This window comes from Protopterus annectens, chromosome 13.part0, assembly GCF_019279795.1.
Source record: "Protopterus annectens isolate FY-2018-M chromosome 13.part0, PAN1.0, whole genome shotgun sequence".
NCBI lineage: Eukaryota > Metazoa > Chordata > Ceratodontiformes > Protopteridae > Protopterus > Protopterus annectens.
In genome coordinates, this window is record NC_056747.1 from 614,813,721 (window position 1) to 614,825,483 (window position 11,763).

General features: G+C 40.6%; 2 protein-coding genes across 3 annotated transcripts in view; both read right to left on the minus strand.

Annotated features, from left to right (window-relative positions):
* Positions 1–11,763, minus strand: part of RAD51C (RAD51 paralog C) — a 1,235,792-nt gene that overhangs the window by 946,354 nt on the left and 277,675 nt on the right. The gene's annotated exons all lie outside the window — the stretch shown is intronic.
* Positions 1–11,763, minus strand: part of IDH3G (isocitrate dehydrogenase (NAD(+)) 3 non-catalytic subunit gamma) — a 415,676-nt gene that overhangs the window by 198,136 nt on the left and 205,777 nt on the right. The gene's annotated exons all lie outside the window — the stretch shown is intronic.

Here is an 11,763-nt window from a genome sequence, read left to right on the forward strand (position 1 = left end):
CTAAAGACCCACCCATGCTGTGATGTCAGAAAGTAAAGACTAGAACAAGGGAACACGAGTCAAGTCTCCTGCTATGAGATGTCAATCACAGGAGGTAACAGCACAAATTACCCTTAGCACTTTGACAGCTAGGGAAGTTAGATGTGAAGGGGGGGATGGGAGAGGAGTCAAAGTAGTACAATTCAGGCTTCATAAAAGACTGCAATTTAGCCATTCTTAAAAGAATTTGCACTCTGTTTTAAGTTGTTATTGAACAGCATGATATGTTACTTAAAACAGACTGAAAGACAGCAGAGTATGCATGTAAAATCAATGCAGTGACAGGAGCTTTAGGAAGAAAGTGGTCTGTGTGATTTAATTTTTTTTTTACAGACAAGCACTGCATTGTGGGATACCTAGAGGCAGACTAAACAATCAGGATCACTTCAAAAAGTTAGACTCCATGTGGTCAGACGCAGAAATTACATATAAAAATAGTTAACAACTTGTAAATAGTCCCAGAGTCATGATAAAATGTAGGAAACACCAAACTATGATGAAATAAACAGGTTTTTTGAGTCTGTGGACGCAGTTCTCCTATAAATGGGTACCAGAGAATAATTGGGCTATCACTGGGGAAGATACAGATGCCTATTTAAAATTAGGTGAATTACCTGTGATGGTCTACAGAAAAAATAATAGTATTAAAGATATTTTAGAGAGGTCTGCCCAACACTCTGCCAATTAAGACTGATGGATTGGTATGAAAAAGTGTGGGCATTGCCATTACTGTAAATGGATTAATGAGGATATGAAATTTATGACCAGGGGTAAATTGTATTTTTCTTGGGGAAGATTTGTCAGATTAAGGGGGTGGTCTACATTGCCTTATGTCAAGGATGTTACTCCTTTTACATAGGTAAAACGGAGCAAACCTTTAAGGAAAGAATGTATGAGCATTTGTATGAAATTAAGAAGGGAAAAACTAGCAATGCACTTGCAAAACATCTTTCTTTGAACCTAGAGCATGAGTTTAGATTTACTATAACAGAACAGGTTCAAACAAATAAATGGGGAGGTTGCCTGGACAGTACAACTGGAAATAAGGGAGTTGCAGTGGAAACTTATATTTGATGCCTTCAAGTTGTCAGGTTTAAATGATAAATTGTAATATAGAATGCTTATTGAAAAAGAAGGCTCTGCAAAGATGAATTGTACACATCTTTTCCTGTTTTATGACCACTGTGATGTTGGAATAAAATTGTTTTCTGATGGCATTTCCCCTTTTTTCTTATTAGTATAGTTTTAAATATTGTTTCTTCTGATCTCTCTCACTGATTATTAGAATAGGATTTTTACATATTTAAACTTGGCAGATTATGCTGGTATAATATTTTATTTAGGCTCTAATGTGTATTGTTAAATGTATTTAACATGCATTTTTATATCTTGTTTGACGACTGGTACATAATGTACCTTTTATAATGGGGTTAACTTTTTTTATATTAATATCTTTTATTGGGTGCATTGAGTATTAACAACACTTTTTTTATTTAAAGTTGGATTTATATATTTTAGATGTGAGGGATTTTTTATTCTTGTACTAGGGTCCCTGTAATTAGGTTTAAAAGTCCCCCACATGATTTGTTAGGAATTCTGTGTGAATTATTTAAACAGTTAAACTTGAATTTTTTTTACATCTGATGAAGTCTTGTGAAGTCTTGTGGGCATCCAGGACGAAAACACTTATCTTTTTTACATGTAAATTTTACTGTGGTCTATTACACCTATTGGTTTTTAAATGTGGATTTTATTGTGGCTTATAACATTTTGAGTGACTAAACATTTTGCAAGAACGTCTGCTCTGTGCTTCCTGTTTCTTTGCCAGCCATTGATAGGTTTTGATTTTCTCATTTAAAAGAACACAACAAGTACTCTAAACTAAATAATAAACAACCTAATAAGGGTGGTAGTGGCAGCAAATGGACAACATACTGAAATGTTCTTAAACATCTATTTAAGTCACAGCTGGCAGTGTACAGAGATAAACCACTCACGAAGGTCCAGATAATCCAGGTTCAGTCAGAGGCTCTAGTGCATGACAGAACTGGCACGGAGGGAGTATCATGCCCATCCTGACCGGGATGGAGCAGGATGTACAGTTCCACATTCCCTTGGGAGAGACACAATAATGCAAATGTGTACACTGGTAGCAGGCATTCAGATCACCAAGCCACTGATTTGTAGTAGCCTTCGTAGTAAGGATATGGGACTGTGTTTGCAAAGGGGAGGGAATTACAGGCATCCGTGGTGATGGATGCAACATGCCCCCCCCCCACAGCTATGGTTAAGTTACGCATAAAAATTTCCTCCTAACTGGGATGCCAGTGAGGACACAAAAGACGCTCATAACTGAATGAATGATGGCCCCCTCAATGCAGCTCTTGCCCCAACAAGAATAGGACTAAACTCACGCTTTGGGAATCAGCATGTCTAAGTGGAGAAAGCCTTTATGGCTGAAAGACAAAGGGGCAAGAACACAGAATGAAAATCTACTATTAACATAGTTTTGTAAGGAAGTACAGAGAAAGTGTGATCGCTGGAGAAATTTATAATATAACACTGAAAAATAATGCTAGTTAAACTTGAAACATAAAAATGGAAATGAGAGAATTAGAGGAGGAGTACTGCACGTTGATATGAAACCCTCCCTGTTCAGTCAACAGGATGGACTAACACGCTCTCATCCTACAACAGACATCAAGTCAAATAAATTTACTTTATAAATAGAGAAAGGCAGTACCACATCTTACTTACTCCATAAAAAGAGGAAAATCATAACGGTTGATTTTCTGGTATGGATGAATCCTTCCCATGTTTAATGAGACCTGATTTCAACTAGCAGTCTTTGGTGATGGAAGCACCAATAAGGATGTGGAATGGGACTGAATGGCCAAAGCTGGTTTATGAAATCTCATGGGTCGGAGGAAGGTGGTAACGTGACCTTGTTGAGTAACAACGGTCATGAAACTGAAGTACCAAAAATTTAGAAGAGCGTACTAATCCTACCAAGCAGTGTATTGTACTGTATCTCAGCTGGGTGAGAGAAAGGATGCACTTTGTGTCAGTACTGTTTGCCCTGTTCGGCAGCATGCATAACACCTAGTGACAACGAGGGAGGGACGGAGGGAGAAGGGGAGTTACAACAGCTCTCTTTATGGACAGCTCTCACCATTCTATGAACATAACAGCAGGGGAACTAAAGGTCAGTTTATTGGAGAGAGGGGGGGGGAGAAAGAGAATTTTCAGAGAAAAGTTAGGAAAATAGTAGGATGCTCCCACCAGTTTCAGTTTGGCTTTTCCCAATCTCTCTCTCGTTTTCAAAGAAGATGGAACATTGCCCTCAAGCTATCAAGAGTTCTTATGCATGGATGTTACTCTCATGAGTGTCTTTTTTGTTAGTTATGTCCGAACTTGATCAATTACAAATGGTACAGAACTCAGCAGCTAGGTTACTTACTGGTATGTCACTTTACCAATGTAGAACACGAGTTCTGAGCAGCCATTACTTTTCTTCCAATTTGTTATACGATAATCTTAAAGGTTCTAGTATTAGTGCTTATGATCATTCATGACTTGGAGTACTGCTACCTTAAGGAGCTTGTTCTGCCATATTGCCCTGAAGAGTTTTTATTTAGCCTCCAAAGGGCTTCTGGCAGTTCCACAGATTAATTTTTATTACTCGGGCTTTCAAGTTTTTTATTTTCTGGACACTTACCTGGGAAACTCACTATCTCAATGGCTCAGTGTCCTACCCTAGCAGACACGCTCTAAAAACATACCCTTTTGAAATGGTCTTTAATGGTAGTGTGGACTGATGACAGTTTGCCTTCACTCACTTGATACTAATTTATGTTTGGTTCCTTTATAAGTTGTTTACTGTTTTTGTTTTCTCTGCTTTTTTACTATGCAATTGGCATGCTGTAAAAAAATACCTTAAACCTGAACCTCTGTTTTAATACAAATTTTACACACAGAACCATACACAATACTTAACATTTTACTGTGCAATACAACTGTCATACAATTGTCGTACACTACAACATAAATTAGTTTATGTAATTATATACTTCATATTGCATTTTGACATAAAGGTTCCTTAGTCAAACTGAGTGAGGGGTGTTTTTCATGCCTGCTAGTTCATACCAACCTTCCATAAGAAATCGAGAGAATGACCCAAACAGTTACTAAGATCTCCAAGTATAAGGGAAGACTGAATGAGAGTTGAAGGCCCCCTCTCACAACAAGGGCTAAGAAATAAACATTCATGTCACTGCATCAACAACAGTTTAAGTGACTGCTAATTCTCTGAAACTAACCTGTTGAAACCACTTTTAGTAACTGTTTAAAGACCCCCCCAATTTATATATACATTGCAAAAAAGTAGAGAAAACAACATTTAACTCCTTCTGAAAGCTGTTTCAGCAAATTTACTGTGGAAGACCATCATTTGCTTAATGTGCTGTCAATCTCTTGGCATGTTCACAGATGACACACCATGGCAACAATCAGCTCTGGAAGCTGGTACAAGTAAAGAAAGCAAAGCTGCAGGCAAAATTACACTCACCTGAAATTTCATGTCACACTGTCAAAGGACAGTACAATATGCAGATCCATATGTCAAACAGGAATTTCAAGATCACAAAAAATGAGGGTGAGTTCTTCATAATGACACCAAGAGCAACTCTCCCTACATGGGATGCCAATTATGTCCCCAACAAAATCAAATGTATAACCTGCTTGTTCTCTTAAGTAGAGACAACTAACAACATTTGTCTAGAATCACTTAGAGGCCCACATCGCACCAACCTATGAAGTAACAGGTACTGTTAAATGTACATGAAACACTTCTCCTATCTGAATACAAGTGAGACATTTCCAACATCTTCTTAGTCTCCGTTCCCACTCAGAACTCTGAAACAAGAAGACTGGCCTTAGAAAATAATACCAAGCACCAAAGTTGAGTCACAACCGAATAAAGGCAAGGGAATGATCATGACCATGTTCACAGTAAGCCATACCCTGCACTGTTCCCAACAAAGCTGAGAACAAAACTATATCAATGAAGTGAAGAAAGCAATAGAACAAGGAAAGAGAACACTCATGCAGCAAAATGTCACCCTCAGACCTGAAGAGCTGACAGCGGCCTAGGAAGCAGAGAGATTTATAAATCCTCAGAGCTCAAGCCAAGACACCTTTGAGTGTGCCCCAACCACCTGTATCCCAACCATGGCACAGTCTCGAGGACTGCTCTCTCTGCATCATAAGGGGCTGAGCAAGACTTATACTGGAGAAACCTGTCACAGAATATTACCCAAATGAATGAGCACAGTTGGGCAAAGGCTCATAAGTAAAGATGGCCAGACATGTCCCCTCCCTCAATAGAAACTGGACTTAAAAAAAAAAAAGCATTTGCTATTTCAAAGAGGAGAAGCCTTAACAAAGCAAACTCTAGCCCCATATTTAAAAGAGCCCAGGGCACCTTGAATAAAAAACCTCAACTGACCCCCCCACCACCACTTTGTACTTATACTTCTCCACAAGGAAAGGACATCAGCTAGGAAATCTGCTGTAGGTTCCATGAGGCTCCTCTGAAACTTCAGCATCAGTCTTACACCAGACAACTGGGGTTAGAATATAGTAACAATACTAGCCAAATGATCAGAGGAATCATAAGCTGCGTAGTTAAAGTAGATATAAGAGTACTTCAACGTTCTTGTCGCTCTTTTGCAAGCAGTTAACAGTGCTCACTTCCAAAACTGAGTAGAGAAGTACATAAACCTGGTATAAATTTGTACCTACCCATCCAATTGCCAATCCAACTGAAGCTTTAAAAACAAAGTAGTACTCCGCTTACTAAAGAGTGGTAACTTATTTCACAGTCTGGGAGTACTTCGAGTTATGAACCTATCCTTTCAGTCAAGCTTGTTTATTTGTTGGTGTAGACTGAAGAGTTTTTAGAGCCACTGTTTTTGCAAAAAAAGTGCAATGTCAAGTAGGATTGTATGTTTTATGGCTCAAAATGTGAGATATGGGTCATCTTGGAGCAGCTGGTTAAGTTAATGACTTCAAAGACAGTTATGCTACTCTCAGGTTAGCTGAAGGATTTAAAAAGCCTTGCAAATTTTTGGTTAAAAATCACTGGGTCTATTCCAGTTGACAGATGCGCTTCAATTTATACAAATTAAAGGGGGAATTGTATGTGATGGCTCTTCTAATAAGGGAACAGTACAGAGGTAAGAAGACTTATTTGCACCTTGAAGACATTCCCTAGAAAATTAACTGGGACAGATAGGATTTCCTGACTATGGTGGACACATGGTGATCTAATGAGTGAGAGTTTCCCAGGTCTGTTATTACCATGCCTGTCTTAAGAGGAGTAACACTTACAAGAGGTGGGAACAGATTTTTTTGCTGAACACTGCTATTTGCATTAGTTTGAAACCAGTTTCAGTATACCAGCTACATGCATACTTTAGCCTTTGTTCTAACAGTTTAGCATCAATGGATACCACTGCCTAGCTTGTAGTCATCAGCAAACTTGGTAAACTATACTTCTGTGATATCGGCTTGGATTTCTGCAAAACAAATGGCAAACAGGAGAGAGCCTAGTACTAATCCCCATGGTATACTGTTAGCTACAATTTATGTTCAGATGGGGTACCAGGAACTTCCACAAACTGGGATCTGCTGGGCAGCCAGTTTTGCAATTCAGCAGACAATGGAGGGGCTTACATTGTTTGTCTGATTTTTCAATAATACCACAATGGGGGATACTGCCAAAAGCTTTGGTCAGATCAAGATAAGCAGTGTGTGCACAGAGTGAAAACTGTCCACAGCCTCTGCAACCTTTTCAATGAAGTTTACTAGGTTCAGGAGACAAGACCTGCTCTTCACAAAACCAGAGTGGGGTCTAGATCAGTTAAGCTGTCTATGTCTGCAAAAATAAGTTCTGTTGGATGCAATCCATGGATTCGCATATAATCCTCTTGCGGCTTATGGGCCTATGACTACCTGGGTCCATAGAGGGGCAACCCTTGTGTAGAAGAATCACACTGGCTGCTTTCCAAACATCAGGCACAAACCTTGTGGACAGGCCAAGGGTGAACTGTTTAAGTAAAGGCCTGGACAGTGCATATTTCAGACTGATGAGACTGCAGCTTGGTATGTTATCTAGTCTTATAGAATTATTTTTAGTTTATGACAAGATTGTAAGACTTGTTCCAAGGTGATTTCAAGGGAATTTAAGATGTCTGGGAAACTGGGGGCAACAAAGTCATTAAAAGGCATGAAGATGGCACTAAATTCATCTACCACTATATATTGGCTATATACTTGGGATCAGAATGTGTGGTATTACTCTGGAAGAGTTTAAAGCACTGCTGGGCATTGTCTCTCTGTTTCCTGACATAACTGAAGAAAGATATGCAGAACAGGGGAAAGCCTCGCTTCTGTCTACTCAAGAACATTAGACGACTTTACAGCATAGGATGTTAAAGACCCATGTATGGACCAAGGCTCATGTAGCTACCTCTAAAGCTTCCTGTGCTCTAATCCCAATCAGGAAAGCCATAGTAATAGCTGCGACCCTGGAAAGTTGTAGTCTGACCTTTCCTTCAAGATGCTGCCAAGGACCTTGTGACAAAAGATAATGCAGTGGGCCATTTAGAAACAGTCTGCCATGACACAGGAATTTCTTTTTTGGTTAACTGCTTTCAGCAAATACTATAAACAGCTATTCTACCTTTCCTTAGATTTGTCTTGATAATATGTTAATTGTTTATGAATGTTAAGAACTGCAGAACTTTTTCTTTTTGTTCTGAGGTGCAAGGAAAAAGACTGGTGGTAGGGTATCCTGGTTCAGGTTCACACTGGTAATGATGACCTTCGGCACAATGGAAGTGGATGGTGTCCAGGGTCATCTTATCTTTGTGAAACATCAGAAAATGTACTCTGCATATTAAGACCTGTAGCTCAGAGTCTCCTGACTGATCCACCTGCAATTAAAAAAAAAAAAAAATTTCCAAAATAGGAACTTCAAGGATAGACTTAGTTGAAACGGTGGCAAGATCAACTTTTCCAGCACACAGTTAAGATCCCAGGCCAGTGTAAATGTTCAATTGGGGAATGGAGCTGAGGTGCAGGATGTTCTTCAGAAACTGCCTGACAAGTAGTCTGGATGCTAATAGGAGGCCTAAATGCAGGCAGACTGGCAGAAATGGCGCACCTTCACTACGATGCATTTTACCTCAGTAGAAAAAAAGCTTATCTAGATACTAAAGAACCATAAATACAACTCCCTATTTAGAGTACAGATTTTTCTGTGACAGAAATCTGTTCTACCTTGCTAGTCTTAATTTTTCCAGTGCTTGACCCCTAGTCTCCCTCATAGCTTTTATCACATCCTTAAAGTAAAGGAGTCCAAACAGAAGTAAGGTCATATCCTCCAAGATGCTAGATGCAGGATGGAGAAACCGAGATGCAAAAAGACCTCCCACACTGTATAAGAAAGTTAGTATGCTGTGGCAACAGCAAGGATATCTCTCTGTTTAGCTGTAGAAGGTGGAAGAACCACTGTTGCCTACATCAGAAACGAGCAATGAGTACCATTTCTGTCCAGTACTCCTCAGTCTTCTGAACATCTCTAGAGAGTAACAAAATAAAAAAGCCACAAAGACTCCTATAAAATCAAGAAACAGGCATCCATGGTCCAAGCCAGTCTGTGAGGTATGCTGGAATATTATTTTCTCAGCTGTTTCCTGCGTGCAGAAGAAAAGGAGATGTGCTTCAGGAACACCCCCATCTACTGGTAAGGTATAACAATGATTCTCTGTAGCATTCGCTTGTTTGGGTCCACAGAGGTCCTGCTCAACTTGTCTGCCATGGAGTTCTCTTGCCTGGGTACTTAATGAGGCTGACAGGAGCAACTTGTATTGTAAGGCCAACTTGCATGATGAGAAAGAAGAGAGTTTCCCCCTTGTATGTGTATCACACCATTGCAGTGTTATCTGTAATCATCTTCAGAGTCCCTGGTACCCAAGTCAGTCTTGCATGCCTTCACAGCATTAATGACTGCTGACATTTGTTTTACATTGATGTGCAGTGTGCTTTTCTGAGATTTCTAAGAGCCAAGCCTCATCTGATGCATGGCATTAGGATCTACTTAAGAGCTGGTTGTTTGAAGGGCATACCCTCATTTCTCTGAATAATGGTCACCCACTTGCCTAGTTCCTTCTTCACACAAGGTAACATTTGGATGAATTTCTTTAGTGGTTCTGACTGCTAGTCCTAGGTGTTCTTCAAGAATCGCTGTAACTTCCTCATGTGTAATCTGGTTAGACAGACCATTAGGATGGTTGATGCCATGGGACCTAGACTCTTCAATGTCTGTCTGGCAGTCTACATGAATATGTCTACCATGAAGGTTGCTACCACCTCCATCTTCTCTCTTGACAGAACAGTCCTGCAGGTAGTCATGCCCAGGACTGCCCCTACAAATAACATCTTCAGAGCTGAGCTCAGGTGGAACTTAATGACGGACAGTGAAACCTAAACTGTTCTGGGACTGCAAGACATCCTGGGGCCCTCTATCTTCTCTACAGACAGACTGGATCAGACAATCATTTAAGGCAGGAATAAACTTGGATGCCCTCGATTCTGCAATATGATCATTACTAGATAAGTGTCTGGTGAATACTCTGGGTACATTAGCTAAATCAAAGGGCAAGTATGCAAGTTGTTAAAGTAGCTCACCACACACACACACACACACACACACACACACACACACACACACACACACACACACACACACACACACACACACACACACACACACACACACACACACACACCACAAGTACTGCCTGCTTTTTTTGAAAACTGTTATATGAAGGTAGGTGTCCTTGAAGAGTAGTGCAACTAGGAGTGCTTGACTGCACAAGAGCTGCAACAATACCTGTAGGATCTGCTTTTTGAATATGAATTTCCTCCTTGATACTAGTAACAGTCTTGAGTAGTACTGTCTTCTGTCCTGTCATAGTAGCAACTCCTCTATGGTACCTTGGACCACCATTTCCACCATGGAAGTCTTTAGTAGGTGATATTGGTTTTTACTCGCAGAATTCCCTTTGTCTGTGGCCTGGCCATGAAGTGGAGTTTGTATGCTCTGGTAGCTATGTTTTGAACCCAATGGTCTGTGCTTACAGAAAGCCACTGTTTGGCACAAGAGGCCAGTTTCCCATCACGGGGTTTTGATGGTAAAGCTGGAAGGAGTTTGGGGTGTAGGAGAGTAGGCTGGTGCAGTCACAGCTGTTCCCTGCTATGGTTGAGACTTGAGCACTCCCTGCCTTCCTGTGTCATCATACTATCATTTTCTGTTCCGGGTGACCTTTACCTTGTTTGCACTTACCCAGCCTCCGGTAGAAAGGTCTTTAACATATTAGTTCCCAATATGTTTAGAGAGGGAAGTATGGTACATGTGCTTCACTGTCTCCATGGTCTTCCCCTTCCCTCCAATTACCTGAAAAGGGTGCAAACAGCATTTCCAAATGAAGAGGTACACTGAAGAGCTTGCACCTTCACATCCTCAGACATGGAAAGGGCCATCAGTCAAGAATGTCTGCTGATTACTGACCCCATCACAACAGTTCTGGATGTCACAGCTACAGCAATGTACCCGCATATCAAGGCATAATTTCCCCTTTGCAATTAAGTTTTAGCATGACTAAGGGACAGCAGACTTTTGGATTTCATCCTGCACTTCCCCAGAACTGTTAATATTTTTAAAATGAAGAGTTCACAGTTTGAAGCTCTACATTGCCAAGTTTGCAGAAACATGAAAATTCATTCCAAACATGTCTAACAATTTGCTCTTCCCGTCATTAGTGAGCATGATGCACCTTAAGTTAGCCTGGATCCTCTACCAGATACCAGGAACAAAGTGTCTGGATCCACAACTGTATTCTTGTCAGGGAGCTTATGAGGATCCATTATCCTGTAAAAATGCTCAGGCCTCTTACAGTTTAGGGAGTGGGAGTTTACTTCCAGGGAAGCTGCATCAAAATCATACAGCAGAACTTCCTGGACTGGAAAAATAGCTACTGGCCTGGGTGGTATAGAGCTCTTTTCTGGGAAGCTGGGGCTTTGTACGTTTGCCACTGAAAATGATCTTGTGTTAAGGAGAGGGCATCTCCAAATGAGAGATCCTCTGGGCAAGTCAAATGCCAAAGTGTCCTTACTATCTGTTTCACAGGATACAGGGAGGATATCTGTCAGTTATGATCCAGGATGTCCATCTGAATCGGAGTCGTCCAAGCTCCTCACAGAAAACTGTTCCTTTACTTATTGGAAGGATGGACTTCAGATACAGACAGCTGTGTTGGATCAGGCTTTAAGCTTTGTAGGAAATGGAAGAATCCCTGAGCCAACATAGTCCAACCTGTGATACTGGGACTGTTGACTCTTCAAGTGGCAGTTCTTGCTCAGTATAGACCTCATCAGTCTGACTGTTCTGAAAATGAGTAGCCACAGAGGATTTGAAAGACCTAGGTGGATGTCCCTGGGTTTTGTTTCTTTGCAGCACAGATGTCTTCCTTAACTATCATCAAGGGTATACCATCCTCCCCTTATGTAATAATCATCTTACACTCTGGAACAGATATGTGGGTTTTGCCTGTTGTGTTCTCCTTTGGTGGATGTTTGGTCCAGGGGATGTGCTGTGAG